Source organism: Pleurodeles waltl, chromosome 10, assembly GCF_031143425.1.
Source record: "Pleurodeles waltl isolate 20211129_DDA chromosome 10, aPleWal1.hap1.20221129, whole genome shotgun sequence".
NCBI lineage: Eukaryota > Metazoa > Chordata > Amphibia > Caudata > Salamandridae > Pleurodeles > Pleurodeles waltl.
The window spans coordinates 449,378,587-449,397,937 of record NC_090449.1 but is presented as its reverse complement, the minus strand read 5'-3'; the positions used below and the strand labels follow the sequence as shown (position 1 = coordinate 449,397,937).

At 48.5% G+C, this 19,351-nt stretch overlaps 1 protein-coding gene and 1 long non-coding RNA gene across 6 annotated transcripts in view; one reads left to right on the top strand and one right to left on the bottom strand.

Annotated features, from left to right (window-relative positions):
* The window catches only part of LOC138261605 (zinc finger protein 605-like), a 396,374-nt gene that overhangs the window by 25,085 nt on the left and 351,938 nt on the right, over nt 1–19,351 (top strand). The window lies entirely within an intron of this gene.
* Nucleotides 5,573–19,351, bottom strand: part of LOC138260768 (uncharacterized) — a 34,118-nt gene continuing 20,339 nt past the window's right edge. Inside the window, exon 3 of the long non-coding RNA XR_011198975.1 lies at nt 5,573–5,708. This is a non-coding gene — a long non-coding RNA (uncharacterized lncRNA). The remainder of the gene's footprint in view (nt 5,709–19,351) is intronic.

Genomic DNA, 19,351 nt, shown 5'->3' with positions numbered 1-19,351 from the left:
GATCTGTGTTTACCTATGACAAAAAATCAGTATTAGGGATACAGTACAGTTGGAGACTCAGGGCAGGGGTTCTAGTTCTCAGCCATGCTGAGGACTTTTCTGCTCCATTCAGATCAGAACACCCTGCAGCAACTTCTAATCTGCAGAGATAGGGTGGTCAGATTGCTAAAACTGGCAGGAAAGTTATTCGGCATTCGTGTGGCTCTACCAGAAAGTTTAACCCTTGCAAAGAAAAATACTATATCAACAAATAGTGATTCTCTCCTTTAATAAAGATCAATCATTTTAGTGGTTAATAATAAGATTACACCTCAAACTTGGTGCCAAACAAATATGCGCTGAACTTAAGGAAGGCCCACGCTAGTTTTGCCTCCTGTACCTCATCCGGCACCTGTTGCAGGTGTCTCTGGTGGCCCTTCCATGAATTGCTGAACACTGCAGTATTGTCTAAATAGGCCACACAGAGCTTTTCCAACCCAGTCAGAACATGGTACATCAGGCTCTGAGCAGTGGCACAGGCATTCTTCAACCCAAAAGGCATCACTTTAAACTAATACAGCCCAGACTTAGAAAATAATGTCTTCTCCTTAGCATTTAGTGCCAAAGCGATCTGCCAATATCCATTGGTCAGATCCAAGGTGCTCAAGTACTTTGCAGCACCCAACCGATCCACAAGCTCATCCGCTCTGGGGATTGGATGGGCATCGGTTTTGGTTACCTCATTGAGGGCTCAGTAGTACACACTAAACCGCAAGGTGGTAGACCATTGCTTTGGTACTAGAATCATAGGACTGGACCAAGGTCTGTGTGATATCTCAGGTCCAACTTTTTGCCAACTTCTGCCTTAATGCATCCTTGGACCCGGTCAGACACCTGTACATTCTGCCCTTCACTTGTAGACTGTTGCCGGTGTCTATCATGCCACACATGGACAGGAGTCAACCTGGAGTTAGCAAGAAGAATTTGACAAACCATGCCAACACCTCTCTATTGTCTGCTGTTCAGGCGTTAACTCAAGGGCTAACTGAACCTTATCTACAGTCTCATTCTTCATGTCACTAGGCAGCAAATTAGGAAGAGGCTCATTGTCTTTCTCATCTTCTTCTGCCATAGCTATGACAGTCACTGTGTAGTCTCGCCTGAGACACTTTCTGAATTCCTTTTTGTGGCATACACCATTTTTCATCCAAAGCCCTGTGACGAATAGGCTTTAGCACCAACATCAACATTTCCTGGCCTTTATGATATCCAGTCAGCCAAATGCTGATGAAGGGATGGTATGACCAGAAAGCTACGCTAACCTGAAGTTTTTCCTTTTGCCTGACTCATGTTTTACACCATCATCTTCCTGAGCACACTCACATAGTCCACTACATCCTTCTGTGGAGAGTATGAGGTTCCTTCCCATCTGTTTTGCTATACGTCAGACTGAGACAAAACAAATTGAAGGAATGCCAACAATGCAGCACTCTTAGTCTGAGTAATAAATTTATTAAGGCACTGCTCAAGGTTCATACAGGGAAAGCGTGTAGGTTAAATGCAGCAACAAAGGGACACTTCTGAAAATAATCACAACAGTAGAGTAATCATGATCATAGAAACAAACAATGAAAATACATTTCTTCAATTGTGGATAATATACCTACATATACAGTGATTATATAGTCATTCACAACGCAAAGCTAAAAATAAGAATTAAAAATGCATCACCATGGGGCTTGACCGTGACATCATCTCTTTACCAACTTCAAGTCGAGAACCAAGACAACTGCTGAAGGAGAGAAAGCGACACTCAATGGGAACCGGGCAAAGGCATCCCCTTCCCGGAATGAGTTCTGTGTAACACCAGTCGTCAAGCTTCCTTCTTAAATACCTTAAACAAGCGGTAGAGGAGAATTCTAGAAACTACCCCCTCGCATACTGTGAGTTGTTGTTCAAATGCTAGCCGCACCAGGTCAGTGCTAGAAAGGAGCACACGTGAGACTGGTCAACTCTGAGTATTTTTCCATGACCGACATGTTCCATACCTTACCATAAACATTCTGAGCCCTGTATATTTTATTATCAGTGTTCTTCACTCCTCCATGTTATGTACCCATCCTTCAGTGAGAAAGAGCAAAAAGATGTTGCACAAGCTGTGTGCGGAAAAATACCGGACTGTGTGTGAAGCTAAGCTAAACACAAAATGGAGTCAGTGGTCAAGATGGAGCTAGTGGTTAAATACGAATAGTATTACACCACCCTTCACTTAATAAGGTGAGTTGTCCCCACCCCGGGTGTCCACACAGAAGGTCAGAGGGAGTGAACCCTACTCCCTTCACCGGAATGTGTTAGTAGGCAAGATCCCACTTCTTTCTGAGGTTTTCTGACAGAGTTCCCATTATGCTCTTCAGTATTTTGTTAAACCACCCTCCCAAACCATTGGTTTGTAGGTTGTACCCCATGGTGAAGTGATATGTCACACCAGCTTGCTCCCACTTCTGTATCATATAAAATGAGATGAAGTTGGTTCCCAGGTTGGAAATTACCGTCTTTGGAAATCTGACCCTAGAAAAAATCCCTAGGAGAGCTCTCAGTACCACCTTTGCAGTCATGCTCCTCAGAGATGCAGATTTCTGAGTATCTGGTGGAGTGATCCACCCCACCTATGATATACTTGTTGCCTGACTGTGGGGGCAGGGTCTAATGGAACACCGTTGTCTATTTCCACCCACTCAAATGGAACACATACAGCTGTCAGTGGCACTAACGGTGCCTTTGTCTTCCCTCCTGTCCTACCACCTGTCTGGCAAGCTGGACAGATCTTACAGAACCTCTTTGTGATTCTGAGCATCCCTGGCCTGTAGAACAGAGGGTCCAACCTATCCTGGGTTTTTCTAATCCCAGAGTGTCCTACTAGGAGAACTTCAAGTGCTAGTATTACAGGAAGTTCCTGTGTGGTTATTGAACCACATGTCTCCTGCTAGTTCCTAACTCAGGATTTACCGGTTCACTACAAAGTAGACCATCCTCCAAGCCACCATTATGTTTTTTCACCACTCCTTTGCTGGCCTTATCCTCTGTTTCCTTCCGAAGTCCCTCAAGCAACAGGCACTCCTCCTGTGCCTTATGTAAATCTTCCAGCGTAGGCCGACCAAAAGTTAGCAAATCCTACAGCTCGGGAAGAGAATCCGACTCCAGAAAATGCTTTGCTTTGAGAGCCTCATCCGTCTCTCCCTCTGAAGCAGGAGCAATGACATTCACAGCTAGTGCCTTCCTGGAGTCAGTCCTTTCCTACAACCTTGTCCTGGTCCCTGCAAGTCTGCAGTGATACTAGACTCTGAGGCTGATGTGCATCCTGTGATACAGCTGACATTTTCAAAGTCATAAAGGTTTCTGGTCCTGGCACCAAGCCAGGGGCAATCAAACCATTTCCCACAAGACATCCAGCATCTTGCTTATGCCTACCCTGACATCAGTCATGGTCTCCTGGTAATTGAGCTCAATCTCAACCCTGACAAGCGGATACCCCATGCACTCTCCTCTGGCAACCAATCATGTATCCTGGATTCCAGGGAGTATCTCCTCAGGCTTACGGTACTTACCCTCATCCATAGTGCTGAATGCTCCAGTATCTCTCAGGGCAAGCACTTTACTCCCATTGATATTAACTACCTGCATAAACCGCATTGTGTCAGGATGGATGTGCTTTAGAGCATCTGGGTCCCTCTTCCAAATGTCCATTGCTAATTGGTTTAGCGCAACCTGCTCCTCTTAGGTACATTCAACCATGTGTAACATCCTTGCAATTATGAGTGTTGCTGGGTCAAGTCCTTCTTTTGACAGCCTCTCTTGTAATATCCCATCTTGTGGCACTTAACCATGTTACTGTCTTGGACTTGGAAGGGCTTCCTTGCCTTCTCTTCTCATGCTCCTTCCCGGACATACCACTACCATTCTCATGTTTCCTCTGCCGTCCTCGAGTCCCATGAGAATTACCCTGGCCCTTAACCTGTGGTTTGGAACCTGCTTTTGAATGGTTCTTCTCCCCCTTTGGCTTAGAACCATGCAGTTCCAACCATTTGTGAATCCTGTTAGCTAACCACTTGTCAGGTAACACTGAACGTTTTGTCATAGCCCTCTCTGTCTGCTCAGACTGGTATTGCCTAAGTGGGGTAGAGGGGTAGAACCCTCCACGAGTCACTCAGTCACCATTAATTGATTTAGGGACTGAAAAACCTTGGTCTCCACCTCTCTTACCCACTCATTCCAGTCACGCAATAAACCATGAATCCAAATCTCAAACAGAACACTATCTGACCACTTGCAGTCACGGAATCTCTGCAGGTATTGAGCTGGCTTAAGCCCAAACCTCCTTAAGAGCGCTTCCTTCACTCGCTTATCGACCATCTGGTCTTCCACAGGTGTTCTCTCCAGGGTGGCTGTCCCTTCCAGTGGCATGCATCCCATTAAGGCAGCTGCCTTAGATGCCTCATTTAGGTTCTGCGCCTTACAAGTGACCTCAGAGCTCACAAACCATTTCAAAATATCCTTCCCTTCCACATGCACAAAATCTTTTGGAATGTTAGCTAGACTTAGCTTCTCCCATTCAAACTCTCTGGTGTTGTCATCTTCAGCTTTAGATTTCTGAAGTGTCAACTGCAAGCTCAGGGTCCCTGCTGGACTCAACCCACCAAAAGGAATTTACTCCTGGGATTGGGGACAGTGGTAAGCTAGAAGTTCAAGGTGGTGAACACACCTGAGGTATTCTAGAAACTAAAGATGCTGAGTGCCTTGGTGAAACTCAGGAAATGCATAAGGGAACACTGCTGTGTGTGTCTGGTATATATCTGTGCTAAGGGGATCTTAGAGATTGAATCCACATCGTTCTTTTCTTGGGTTCCTACCAGGGTTCCTTCACCAGAGTCAGTTATATCCTTCCTTCGTTCTCCCAGTATCTCAAATTATCCCTGATGAAATTAGCTAGGACCTCTCTGTCCCTACTTCTGGCAATCCTCCACCCTTTGTCCCTACATAAATCCTTCATCTGATTAATGGGAATGGTGCTCGGGTCAATTCCTAACTTGTGTCCTCCATTGCCTATGTGTGCAGCCTTTGTGCGTAGAAGAAAAACAAGCATTTTCAGAGTATTGGGTCTCGCATTTGTGAAATTAGAGGTATTGGCGTTGAAGTGTGTGTGTGTGTGTGTGTGTGTGTGTGTGTGTGTGGTATTGGCGTTGAAGTGTGTGTGTGTGTGTGTGTGTGTGGTATTGGCGTTGAAGTGTGTGTGTGTGTGTGTGGTATTGGCGTTGAAGTGTGTGTGTGTGTGCGCGCAGTGGAATTCTGACATTTGCACAGCACTATTGCCATTCGTATGAACCCGATAATGAAAACTAGGTTATATAACATCCTGGAAAAAGCAAACGCTCCTAGAGAATGAAAAATTTCCTAGCTATCGTAACAGAATGTTTCAATTCTATTAAGGACATAGAGGCGAGGATTAGTCTTTTTTCATTCTTAACTTTAATGCGCCAGCAGCCATAAATTTACAAACAAATAATGTTAGAAACTCATTTCCCGTGAACACCTGGGAAATAAAAAGAGAAAAAGGTATAATGTCCAATGATGAGTCAGTATTCTTCCTATATTAGGTCCCTGGAATCCTCTTCCTTCCTCGTTCTTCGAGCGACACCGCCATGTCCGATCATCTTACTCCTTTTTGCTGGAATCTATCATGATGAAAAAGAGATCAGTATTATCAGATCACTAATATATTGACACACAGTCACAGAAGCATCATAACCATTACCATAAAACTTTGTCTACAATTAGACACAACTAACCATCAGGACCTACATCAACTTGCAAAACCATGCTGGGTAGGGACCTTCCCCAAGTCAGAAGAGGGTGGGCTAATCTTCGCCTCTGTTTCCTTAACAGAATGGAAACTTTTCTTGCAATAACTAGGAAAAGTAAATTTATCATTCTATGTCAGTACACGGAGGTGAGGATTAGGTTAGTTCAAATTTTATCCACCACTAGCTTTGCCAGATTGGTGACAGGTTTGAAGTAAAATCTTTTGAAAGTAGAATCGGACTACCCGTCTGGAAGCAAGACTGTAGGACATCCTAAATTCCACAGAGAAAAAGCCTTAGATGCCATGGCACCCCTCACTGAATGTGCTCCAAACTGGGATACATCTATTCTCACTTCCTGCACAGCCCATCTTAGCCATCTGGCAATGGTAGGGGAGGAGACTGCTCTGTGGGTATTGGTCAAAGCAATCAGAAGTTGCCTTTCACCTGGTGGATGGAACTCTTCCCTCATAGCTTCATACTCTTTTAATGTTCAGACTGCACATAAATGAGGACACTCAGGAAACATTGGATAAAACATCACCTTTGAATTACACTTGGTTTGTCGAGAAATATGGAAAATAACCCCGTCTGGGGTGAACACTCCACCTGTTCTATTCAGAGCTCTCACATTCGAAATCTTTTGGCAAGAAATAAGGCATGACAGAGTAGCCAATTTTGAGGACAACTATTTCCTCAAGAGGTATTTGTCAGCTGGCCAAGCCTTGAACAGGTTATGGACCCAGTGGACATCCCACGACCTTGAGTAACGTGGGTCCAGAGGAATCGATAGCCTGATACCGCATAGGAGCTTACATACCTGGGGATATTTGCCCACTGGGTGACCAGCAATCAGCAAATGACCCACTGAGATTGCAGAGCGTAACGTTGATGGATCTGTACGTTACGACCCTGGCGGTCGGTGATAAAGCGGCAGTAATACCGCCAACAGGCCGGCTGTAAAAAAGAAAAATGGGATCATGACCACGGCGGAAACCGCCAACATAGACAGCCACTTTAACACACCGACCGCCAGGGCGGTAACAATAAACACCACAGCGGTCACCGCCAACAGACAGGCGGAAGACAATGTACCGCCCACCGGATTTCAAGGCACCAATCCGCCAGCTTTTCCGGGGCGGTACCAACATCATCAAATTCACGGCAGAAACAGTACACTGAAGGGGAACCACTCACCTTTCGACATTCAACGAAGAACCAGGACGCCATGGAGCCCAAATTGCAGGTCCTCCCCATGCTGGTGTATCTGCTAATAAACCAGGAATTTCAAAGAAGGCGGCGGCGACGACCACGGTGAGTACTGCACCTAGCACATAGGGGGGTGGGGGGGAAGAGAGTGACACACACACACGCAACATGCAACACCGCCACCCCCACCCACAACACCATACACACAAACACATGCAGCAACATTACAGTTACACCCTCTAACCCACTGTAAGAACACCATGACAAAAGGAAGTGGGTCAAATCTGTGATATTTAGAAAATGCATATAAACTTAACGATTGTAAACAACAGTTTATACAAATATTTACAATATGTACAGAGGGCCGTACACAGTCCATTGCAAATGTCTGTGGACCAGTGGGCCAAAACAATCATGGGCGAAACACACACCTGACTCCTGCCTTAAAATGGAGAGAACACTGCAGGGGCATCAGGATGAAAAAACACAGGCACCTCAGGGGGAAGGGCATGGGGGGCACCTCAGCCAGAAGATGGTACTACGCCACTGCTCCTGGAGGGGGCAACATGCCCACAGCGATGTCCTGAGGAGTGCAAAGCCACAGTCTCTCAAGTGGGTGGTTTGCCCACTGCTTGGTCCTGGAGAGTGCAAAGCCACAGTCTCTCAAGTGGGTGGTTTGCCCACTTCTTGCACCTGGGGACTTCAAAGCCACAGTCTCTCAAGTGGGTTACATGTTCCACTGGTTCTGGAGGGGGCCTTGTGCCCAGTCTGCTTCATCCTGCCAAGGATAGGGGGAGTGGATGCATCTCTCCACTGGTTCTGGAGGAGGCCTTGTGCCCAGTCTGCTTCATCCTGCCAAGGATAGGGGCAGTGAATGCATCTCTCCACTGGTTCTAGAGCGGGCCTTGTGCCCAGTGATGCTGCACCTGGGGTGTGGCAGTACCCATTCCCTCACCTGGGTGTCTGAGTCACGAGATGTGCAGGGAACAGGTAGCATGATACTCCATGGAGGCAGAGCCAGACTCCATCCTGCGGCGACTTAGGCTACAAACTGCTGGTAGTGCCAGTGCTGGTGGTGGTGCTTCAAGTGGTGGGTGCAGGGTCCAGGCCGTCTCCTGCAGCCTCGGACGGCTGCTCACTGGGGATGCTGCTGATGTCCAATGTAGTGGCACCGGCTAGGCATGTGGTGGTGCCTGCGGCGGAGATGCTGCCCGTGGTGCAGGTGCTGGTAGTAGTGGAGGGAAACACCAGCCCGTCTCCAGCAGCCTCGGACGGCTGCCCACTGGGGATGATGCTGCGGACTGTCATTGCGGGAGCGGCGGTCCAGGGGGCGGTGCTGGTGACGGTGCAGATGGCGGTGCTTACCGGGGTACAGGTTGCTGGCCTGTCATGACTAATGGTGGTCACCAGTCCCTCACCTGGAGGCTCTGAGCCCTGAAGTGCCTTGCCTTTGCTTTTTTTTTCCCTTGGTAGACGCTGCTGGGACCTTGGCACTGTCCTCTTGTTTTTTGGATGAGGCCTTGCTGGGTGGGTCGTGCATCTTGTCCATGCTGCATGCTGGCCCCTTCTTAAGCTTAGCAGGTGGCGGGATCAGTTGGTCTTTTGCATTGGTAGGTGGCACACTGCCAGCCCTGATGGGTGCCCCCTTCGATCCCCTCAGACTTGCAGGGACCGCAGTGGATGCCGAGTTGGTGGCTGAGGTGCTGGCCTGGGATCTTGACATCCTGACCCTAGGGGAAGGATGGGGGGGAAGGCGTAGGGAAGAGGTCAGTGTTAGCCAGGAAAAGGTTTTTTAGACTCACTGGGACGGGAAGATGAAGGGGGTGTGGGAGTGGAGGAAGAGGTAGTGGTTGTAGGAGGTGTATGTCTCCTGAGTTTGGGTGAAGGTGCATGGGCTGGAGGCTGTTGTGAGGTGGATGGCTGTTGAGTGGGTGTGTGCCTGCGTTTGTGTACTTTGGGAGGAGGGCTCACAGACACAAAGATAGAGGACACGGGACGTGTGCATGGTTGTGGGGGTGGTGATTGCTCATGAGGGGTGTGTTGTGACGGGCGTGCTGGTGATGGAGGTAGTGGGTGAAGATGTAGTGCATGCAGGTGTGAGTGGAGACGCTACTGGGAGGGAGGTGGACGAAGAGGAGGAGGGGGACACAGTGGAGAAACTAGATGTTGATATGTTTGCATGGGTATGGTGCTTGTGTGAGTGCCTGTGTAATGATGTGTGGTGCTTATGTTTTCTGAGCCACTTTTGTGTGTTGATGTGTGTGCATGCTGGTCTGATGGTGTGCTTGGGATAGGGTGAGGTTGAGGGGATTGGGTCAGGGTAGTGGAAGTTGGAAGGGGGAGGCTGGACACAGGTACAATGGCTGCCATCAGTGCTTAGGCTAGAGCCTGAAATGCTCTCTGTTGGGCTGTCACGCCAGAATGAATGCCCTCCAGGTATGCATTTGTTTGTTGCAAATGCCTCTCGACACCCTGGATGGCATTCAGAATGGTTCACTGCCCAACAGTGAGGGATCTCAGGAGGTCAATAGCCTCCTCACTGATGGCAGCAGGGCTGACTGGGGTAGGGCCTGAGGTGCCTGTGGCGAAGGAGATGCCCACCTCCTGGGTGAGCGGGCAAGGGAAACATGCTGAGGGGCTCCTGGGAGGGCAGTGCTGGTAGGTGGGTGGCAGATGTACCTGTTGTTGGGGTGGGCACAGAGGTGTCTGCCACCACCAGGTAGCTTCCATCGGAGGAGGAATAACTGTTACTGGTATCCCCTCCGGTCACCGTCGTGGAGCTCCCCTCGCCCTCCGTCCCACTGGTTCCTTCACCCTCAGTGGATTCTCCCTCATGGGCCATGTGGGATGCAGCTCCCTCTGTCGTCGGTGCCTCTGCTCCTCCACCAGATGATGCTAATGCACAGAAGGACAGGGTGACAAAATGAAAAAGGGGGGAGAGACCAAAGATACACTTGGTCAATGCCAGGAACACCACTTCTGTTGGCGTCCGCAACACACACTGAGCTGCCCTATGTACTAGGCCATGCCCAACTATACAACATATGACCTTCTGTTCATCGTTCTCCTCCATAGGCTACAAAAGCTGAGGCAGATGATGAGATGGCGGCATCCTCTGGTGTACAGACCCCTGGTGGACTTGGCGAAAATGGAGGACAGACACATTATCATCACGTACAGACTTTATCGTGCCACAATCCAAGAACTGTGTGCCCAATTGGAGCCAGACCTGATGTCAGCTATCCGTCAGCCCACAGGAATCCCCCCTCTAGTGCAGGTCCTGTCAGTGCTCCATTTCCTGGCAAGTGGTTCCTTTCAAACAGTGGCCATGGCATCAGAGATGTCTCAGCCAATGTTCTCCAACGTGTTGACCAGAGTGGTGTCTGCGCTGCTGAAACACATGCGCAGCTACATCGTATTCCCCCAGGCTGGGGATTTGGCCACAGTAAAAGCTGAGTTCTATGCCCTGGGACATATCCCCAACATCATTGCATCATTGTTGCCATTGATGGTACACATGTGGCATTTGTCCCCCCATCCCTCCCCCCCCCCCCCCTGCAGAAATGGACAGGTCTACAGGAATAGAAAAAGCTATCATTCGATGAATGTGCAAATGGTGTGTTTGGCATTCACATGGGAGATGTTCTGGTCTGCCAAATATCCTGGCTCAGTGCATGAAGCCTATGTCTTGAGGAATAGCAGCATCCCTTATGTGATGGGGCAACTCCAGAGGCACCAGGTGTGGCTATTAGGTGAAGCAAAGGTCCTCACATAGTATAATTTGGGGTCTGAGTATGGGGTTGGCCCTAAGGGTTAGTGTGTGTCTAACAGTTGTCCCTTGTTATTTACAGGTGACTCTGGTTACCCCAACCTTTCATGGCTACTGACCCCAGGAGGATTATTGAGAGGGCCATCGGCCTCCTGAAGGCCAGGTTCCGGTGCCTCCATCTGACAGATGGAACCCTGTACTACTCACCCAAGAAGATGTGCCAGATCATCGTGGCATACTGTGTGTCGACAGGTGCCTTTTCTGCAGGAGGATGAGTCTGGAGATGGTCTTGTGGCAGCGGTGGAGCCTGTGGACAGTGAGGAAGAGAAGGCAGATGAAGAAGATGTGGACAACAGAACAAACATTATACAGCAGTACTTCCAGTGAAAAGCAGGTAAGAGACTGTAACTCAACTTCACATTTCAGTATACCTTTGGACATTGTACATGGCAGCCTCTTACCCTCGGTCTATGGACACTGACTGTTCCTTTGGATTCCCTTTTTTCAGATCGGTGTACCCCATTCTGGCTGCTGCTATATGTAATGCTGCCCACCAACTGTCATTCTGTGGTATAATTCACTGAACATAGACGTTACAATGCTTTGAGAATGTTGTAAGAATACATCTTTCCAATCATGACACTGACTCCAGTATGGTTTATATTGCAAGGGTGTTTATTTTTTGTGCTAAATAGTATGGGGCTAAGTGCAAGGGGCTTGGGTGATGGTGGAGGAAGTTCCAGGGTAGAGTCCAGTCTCATGGTATCACAGACAGGTGCAGTGTCCAATGGGGCATAGGAAGAGGAGTAATGGCAAGTCAAGGTGGACAGGGTGACAGAGTGGGACAGAAGGGTGACAATCAAGAGAGTCCTATTCCCTGGCAGGGGTCTTGGCAATGTTCTGTGGCTTCTGCCTCGATCGCAGGGACCGTTTGCGGGGTGGTTCTCCTTCTGCAGGGGGTGGGTGCTGGTGGCCTGTTGGTCCTGTGGCCGGCCTCCTGTCCACTAGCGCCAGTGGAGGTGGAAGGCTGTTCCTTAGTTTGGCTAGTGTCAGGGGCCCTTTGTTGTGCCACTGCCTCCCTCATGGTCTTGCCCCTGTCAGCCAGCATCCCTGCAATGGTGACTAGGATGGTGTAGATTTTTGTGAGGTCCTCCCTGATCCCCAGGTACTGTCCCTTCTGCAGCCGCTGGGTCTCCTGTATCTTGGCCAGTACCGTGCCTATGGTCTCCTGGGAATGGTGGTAAGCTCCCATGATGTTGGAGAGTGCCTTGTGGAGAGTGGGTTCCCTGTGCCTGTCCTCCCCCTGTCGCACAGCAGTCCTCCCAGCTTCCCTGTTTTCCTGTGCCTCTCTCCCCTGAACCGTGTGCCCACTGCCACTGACCCCAGGTCCCTGATCGTCCTGGGTTTGTGGGGTTGCCTGGGTTCCCTGTAGTGGTGGACACACTGCTGATTGGCGTGTCCTGGGGACAAAGGTATGGGCCTGCTGGGTGGGTGCTGTGGTGGTGTTTCCTGAGGGGGGAGGCTCTGTGGTGGTTTGTGCCTGTGGCAGGGGAACCGACTGTCCAGAGGTCCCTGATGGGCCAGGTTTGTCACTGTGATTCAGGCGTGCAGAGCTGCTGTCATCACTGTAGGCCTCTTCTGTGGGGGGCTGGATGTAGCTGGCACCTCCTCTCCGGTGACTTTGGGTAGGGGTCCTGTTGGGATGCAAATGCATTGTTATTGTATCTGTTTGTGCCATGGGTGTGTTTCCCTGTATAATTGTGCTTTTCATGTCGCCTTGGCCTTGTGTGAGTGGTGATTATGTGGGCTTGGTGAGTCTCTCTAGTGTGCCTGTTGTAGTGATAGTTGTCCATGCAGGCCTGTAATGGGTGTCCATGGATTGTTGTTGCATGCAGGGCTTGGTATTGAGATGGGTGGGTTGTGATAGTGGAATATATGTGAGTTGGTGGAGTGATGGGAGTGAGGGAAAGGGTGGGGGTATGTGATGGCATGCAGGTTGGGTGGGGATATATTAGTAAAGATTTGACTTACCATAGTCCAGTCCTCCTGCTACTGCTGCGAGGCCCTCCGGATGCATGATAGCCAAGAGTTGCTCCTCCCATGTTGTTGTGGGGGAAGAGGTGGGGGTCCATCGCCAGTCCTCTGTACAGCAATCTGGTGTCTTAAAACCACGGAATGCACCTTCCCCCGTAGGCCGTTCCACATCTTCCTGATGTCATCCCTTGTTCTTGGATGCTGTCCCATGGCGTTGACCCTTACGATGATTCTCCGCCATAGCTCCATCTTCCTTGCAATGGATGTCTGCTGCACCTGTGATCCGAACAGCTGTGGCTCTACCCGGATGATTTCCTCCACCATGACCCTTAGCTCCTCCTCTGAAAACCTGGGGTGTCTTTGGGGTGCCATGGATGTGCAAGGTGATGTGTGGGGTGATGTGTTGGGGTGTATACTGCAATATGAGTGGATGGTTTATGGGTAATGATGTTCTGTGCCTCTGATTGAGTGGGAGCTCTTTGCTTGTCTCTCTGTGCTTGGTCTCTTTTTTTTCATTGTAAGGGGTTGTGGGTAATGTGGGTGTGTGGTTTATAGTGGTATGAGTGCGAGGGTGTGTATGTATGTCAGGTGTGTGTATTTTGAATTGTCCAATGTGGTGTGGTTTTGTCAATGTGTGTGCATTTTGAGCGCGGTGAGGTGTACCGCCAATGGTTTACCACGGTTGAAAGACTGCCGTATTGTGATACCGTGGGCGTATTCCTGTTGGCATGATGGTGTGGGTTTTGCTATCGCCAGTTTATCACTGACCTTTGGCGTGGCGGACTTGTGTGGGTGTCTGTATTGTGGTGGATTTTTATGTGTGGGCCATAATACCCGTGGCAAATTACCGCCACGGTCATGGTATCTTGGCGGCCATCGGCACGACGGTAAGCAGCATTTACCACCAGAGGGCCCTAGAGACCCGGATAGGACTAGGAAATGAGGGTTTCCCTGGGGATCCCAGAAGAGATCCGGAAATGTGGTAGAGGGATTGGAAAATCCCAAGAAAGTTCCATCAGAGATGGAAACCAGACTTGAGATCTCCACGTCAGAGTGATGACGACCAGGTCTGCGCTCTGTCTCTGGACCTGAGCGGATTGCCACATGATCATTGTGAATGGAGGAAAAGGCATACCCAAACTCCATGCTCCAATCCAGCAGAAGCGCATTGGTAAATGTTGCATTGGGATCTGGCCTCCAGCTGCAATACCTGGGCAGCTGCGAGTCCAGACGAGAGGCACAGAAGGGTATTGAGAAAGGACCCCAACGATTCTTTAACTGCTGGAAAACATCTGGATGCAGTATTTATAGACTGGTATCCCTCCAATGACTAAGATACTAGTATGCCACCTGATTGGTCTTCCCCTGAAGGTCCTCTGCTGACACCGAGATTTGATGTGCCAGGCAATATTCCCAACACGAATAAGCTATGTCAGACTGGAGTGGAGTGGAGTGGGTTCCCCCTAAGTGATAGACAACGTGGGGGCGTTCCACTACGTCAGTCTTGAGGAGAATGGATCATTGTACTTTGTCCTTAGTCCAGCACTTCACGGTCGAACTAACCCGCCATGCGCTCCAGGCAATTTATGTGCAGAGACTGGATGCAGTATTTATAGACTGGTATCCCTCCAATGACTAAGATACTAGTATGCCACCTGATTGGTCTTCCCCTGAAGGTCCTCTGCTGACACCGAGATTTGATGTGCCAGGCAATATTCCCAACACGAATAAGCTATGTCAGACTGGAGTGGAGTGGAGTGGGTTCCCCCTAAGTGATAGACAACGTGGGGGCGTTCCACTACGTCAGTCTTGAGGAGAATGGATCATTGTACTTTGTCCTTAGTCCAGCACTTCACGGTCGAACTAACCCGCCATGCGCTCCAGGCAATTTATGTGCAGAGACTGTTCTGCAGAAGACCACCTTCCTCCTGTGCACAGCTCTCCACAACGAGCGCCCCAGCCCGAACCTCTGGCATCTGATTCAATCACCAAGTCCGGTTGAGAGCCGAAGATAGCCCGGCCATTCCAGGCTTCCATGTGGGATATCCACAACTGCAGTTCTTCCCTTGCTTCCACTGAGAGGGGAACGTATTGAGAGTAAGTGAGACCCCTCCTGAGATGTGAAATGTTTAGGCATTGCAGTTCCCGGTAATGCAGAGGACCAGGAAAGATGGCCTGTACTGAAGAAGACAAAAGGCCTACAATCCGGGCCAGATAACGCAGAGAAACATTGGATTTTGTTTGGGTTCTCTAGAGTTCGTGTTGAAATTTGGGCGTTTCTGAGAAAGGAGACATAGGTCAGCCTTGACGGAGTCCACTACAAACTTCGAGAACTGTAGGAATTTGGATGGAAGGAGAACAGTTTTTTTTTCTCGTTTATCATAAATCCTAGGGATTCCAGGAGGCAAATCGTCCACTGTAGCTGTTGGACCACACGCAGGGGACATGGATTCTTGAGGAGGACAAAAGGGTTGCCAAACAGGTTCTCCTGAGCCACAGGGCCGGCCTCCGAAGTGGCTAGCTCCTCTAGCTTTAGGTCAATCTTGATTTTTTTTTTTTTTAAGATCTCTTTTATTGCTTTATAATTGCATGAAAAGCATACAAAAACAAAATAACTTCCCATCTTTTTGTACCTCCCCCTCCCCCTCCCTCTCCCCTTTCACACTTCCCATCAATTATACAGAGGTATTTGTTCGGTTCACAAATGAATCACTTATTTGGTCTCTTGTACGATCTTCAACAGGAATGTCTTGATCAATTATACATGATCTGTTTCTGGTAAATCTGCCTCCGCATCAGAGTTAGATGTGTCAGGTGTTCGAAAATTCTCCAGTATCATGTTCCAGTGCTGAGCATTGTCTCTAGTTCCTATGCCCCTGAGTGTTTCCCTTAGTAATACTGTCCCTTCAGTTTCCGCCCACTTGATTAATGCATTTCTCCAACGATTTATCTGTGGTCCCTTCGGATCTTTCCAGTGTGAAGTTATTTCTCTCCTTGCAAGTATCAAAGCTAGGTCTATGAATCTGTTTGTGATTTTATGCTTGCTGGGGCGAGGGAAATCTCCCAAAACCGCCACCATGGCTGATTGGGATAATGTTCTGCCCGTGCAAGTGGAGAGTGCTTCAAATATCCCCATCCAGTAGTCCCCGATTAGTGGGCAACTCCAGAGCATGTGCAGCAACCCTGCTGCTAGTTCTGCACATCAGGGGCAGCTGGCATTTTCTACACCATAAATCTTTGATATCATATAGGGGGTTAAGTAAGCTCTGTGATAAACATATATGTTTATTAATTTAAACCTGGCATTTCTGGAAACTGTATATATGTGTGTGGTTATTCTGGTCCACTGTGTGTCATCTATTGTAACATCCAGTTCCCCCTGCCATTTGGTCTTAAATTTATTTAAGGGAAGACATATGCTGGTTAGTAGAGATGTATATATCCCTGAAATCAACTTCCCTTGGTCTCCTATAGTGCATATTTGGTCACAGGTGTTATGTCTGGGGGGCTCTTCTAGTCCTGTACCCCATTGTCTACGAAGAGTCCTAGCAATTGCTTTAAAGGTTAGGAACAGCCCTGGTGGTATCTGGAACCTTTCCTGCAGTTCTGCATAAGTGCACAGTTTCCCGTTATTATATAGAGCCCCTATGGTGTCGATCTGAAGTGCCATGAATTGGGTGATACCCCTTATTACATGATTTCCTGTGACGGTTCCTATACAGATCAGGGGGGCCTCTGGCGAGTACGGTGTTCTGGTGTGTGTTCGTTTTAGGTATTGTTCCCAGCAGTGACGTGATGCTTCCCATTCTATCGGAAGTGTTTTATTCTGTTTCTTGGGGTTTAGTAGAATGCCCAGAATTCTATCACAGGGCAGTGGAGAGGGGTTCTCAGTGCTTCCCCCACTGGGGGTGCTCTGATGAATCGCGCCAGCCATTGGAGTTGGCTCGCCCAATAGTATAATTCAAAGTCAGGAACAGCCAAACCACCCTCTGCTGTTGTTCTCTGGAGGGTGCGCAATGCTATCCTTTGTCTGTTGGTTCCCCATATAAATCCTGTAATCAAGGACGAAATTGTTTTAAATACCACCCTCGGTATAATGAGTGGGATGGTTGCAAAATAATATAACATTCTAGGTAACACTATCATCTTAATCAGTGCAACTCTCCCAGTAACCGCTAGCGGGAGTGTCTGCCAGAATATCATGCTGTTTTTGATACTCCTAATTGTGCTCTGAATGTTCCCTTCTAGTAAATCCTCAGCGGAGTGATAGATATTGACCCCTAAATATTTGAATGTGGATGGGGACCACGGAAGACCCCGATTGTCCATTGGTTCTTCGATACCCCTAGCAGCTGGAAAAATGGATGACTTCCCCCAGTTTATCCGGAGTCCAGATGCGGCTCCAAAGTTGTCTAACATTGTCATTGCTCCTGGTAGATCGGTCTCTGCGTTCCGGAGGAAGAGTAACATGTCATCTGCATAGAGAGCAATATGATGCGTCCAAGCATTGATTGTAATGCCTTCGTAGAACCTCTGGGACCTAGCTGATTGGGCGAGAGGTTCAACTGCCAATGCAAAAAGCAAAGGTGAAAGCGGGCATCCCTGTCTTGTACCCCTACCTATGGCAAAGGAAGGGGATATTGTACGGCCTATGCGTACTCTCGCTGTGGGGTTTGTGTAGAGAAGCCTCATCCATTTGACAAACCCTTTTCCTAGTCCTAGCTGCAGCATCACTCGTTCTAGGTAGTCCCATCGTAGGCTATCAAAAGCCTTCTCGACATCTATCGAGATGATTACTGCTCTATTTGCGTCAGGGGGTAGGGCATGAAGGAGTGAGATCAATCGACGGATATTTTGGGCAGTGCTTCTCTTTCGGATGAATCCCGATTGGTCCTGATGGATTAATGAGGACATATATGGTAGAAGTCTATTAGCTAGTACCCTGCTTAGTATTTTATAATCTAAGTTCAACATTGATAGTGGGCGGTATGATCGAACTTCTGTGGGGGGTTTGGCAGGTTTCAGAAGGGGAATTATTATTGCCTCTGTAGTGGAAGGAGGTAAGCTGTTGTTATTCCATGCCTCTGCCTATAAGATGCTGAGCTGGGAGGTTAATGAGTCCTGATATGTAAGGTAGAACTCCAGAGGAAGACCATCTGCTCCCGGTACCTTGCCCCTTGCCATATTCTGGATTGCAGCCTTTATTTCTGTAAGTGATATGGGAGTCGCCAGGGCTATTCTATCTTCCCCTTTCAATGCTGGGAGGTTGAGGTTCCCCAGATCTTGTAATTGAGCGTCGCTGAGTACTTCGGAGGGAGGCGCATACAGCTATGAGTAATATTTAAGAAAGGTGGTATTGATCTCCTTCTGTCCATATACTTTTATACCCGGGGTGGTCTCTAACTCCACCACTATGGTTTGAAGTTGGGGCGGTTTGGCCAGCCATGCCAGTAGGGCGCCTGCTCTGTCGCCCTCTGTATGTTGCTTCTGCAAGAATTTTTTTTAATCGAAACATGACAATCTAGTGTTAGTTTCTATTATTCTAGTCCTTGTCTCTTCTAGTTGTGTTGAGAGGTCGGGTTGTGATGGGTGCTTACGTTCGAGTTCCCTAAGGGAGTTCTCGAGATCGGTTAGTTCTGTCTCTAGCACTTTCCGTACTCCCACAGTAGTGCTAATACAATATCCCCTGATCACTGTTTTAAAGGATTCCTATTCGACAGATCTGGACGAGGCAGTTCCAGCATTGTTCTCGAAGAATTCCATAATCTGCGTGCCCAGTTGGGTTCTAAAAGCTTCGTCTTCAAGTGACTCTGCTCTCAGGCGCCAAGTGGGAATCAAAGGTATTTTGCCGCACCAGGCCAAAGAGATCAATAAGGGATTATGATCTGAGATGGTGCGGCCAAGATACTCGGCCTTCGCCACCACAGATTGCACCTCTGGAGATGCCAGAACGGTGTCCAGTCGTACATGCAGGTCGTGAACTGCTGAATAAAAAGAGTATTCTCTATTGGGGGGATTAAGTTTGCGCCAACAATCCGTTAATTGCCAGTGTTTTTGCCACTGCTGGAAGTGCAGTGCTGTTTTATGAGTTACGGATTGTGACAATGGTGGGTGCGATCTATCCATTGCGGTATCCACTACGCAATTAAAGTCTCCTCCTATTAATGTAGTGCTAGTGAGAAGTGTGCTCATGATCAGTGATAATCTGTCTAGGAATTTTCCCTGTTCGTGATTTGGGGCGTATAGTCCAGCAAGAGTTACCTCTCTCCCGTCCAATCTACCAGATATTACTACGTATCTCCCCTCAGTGTCGATCAAGGTATGAAGAACCTGTAATGGAACGCCTGGTCTGATCCATATCAACACTCCCCTCGCAAATGCTGAGTGGTTAGTGGCGAATATTTGTCCCCTCCAGCGCTTTTTCAAGGCCTTGATCTCCTGCTCCAACAAGTGAGTTTCTTGTAAAATAGCTATGTGCACTCCCCTTCGTTTAAGAAAGCTGTGA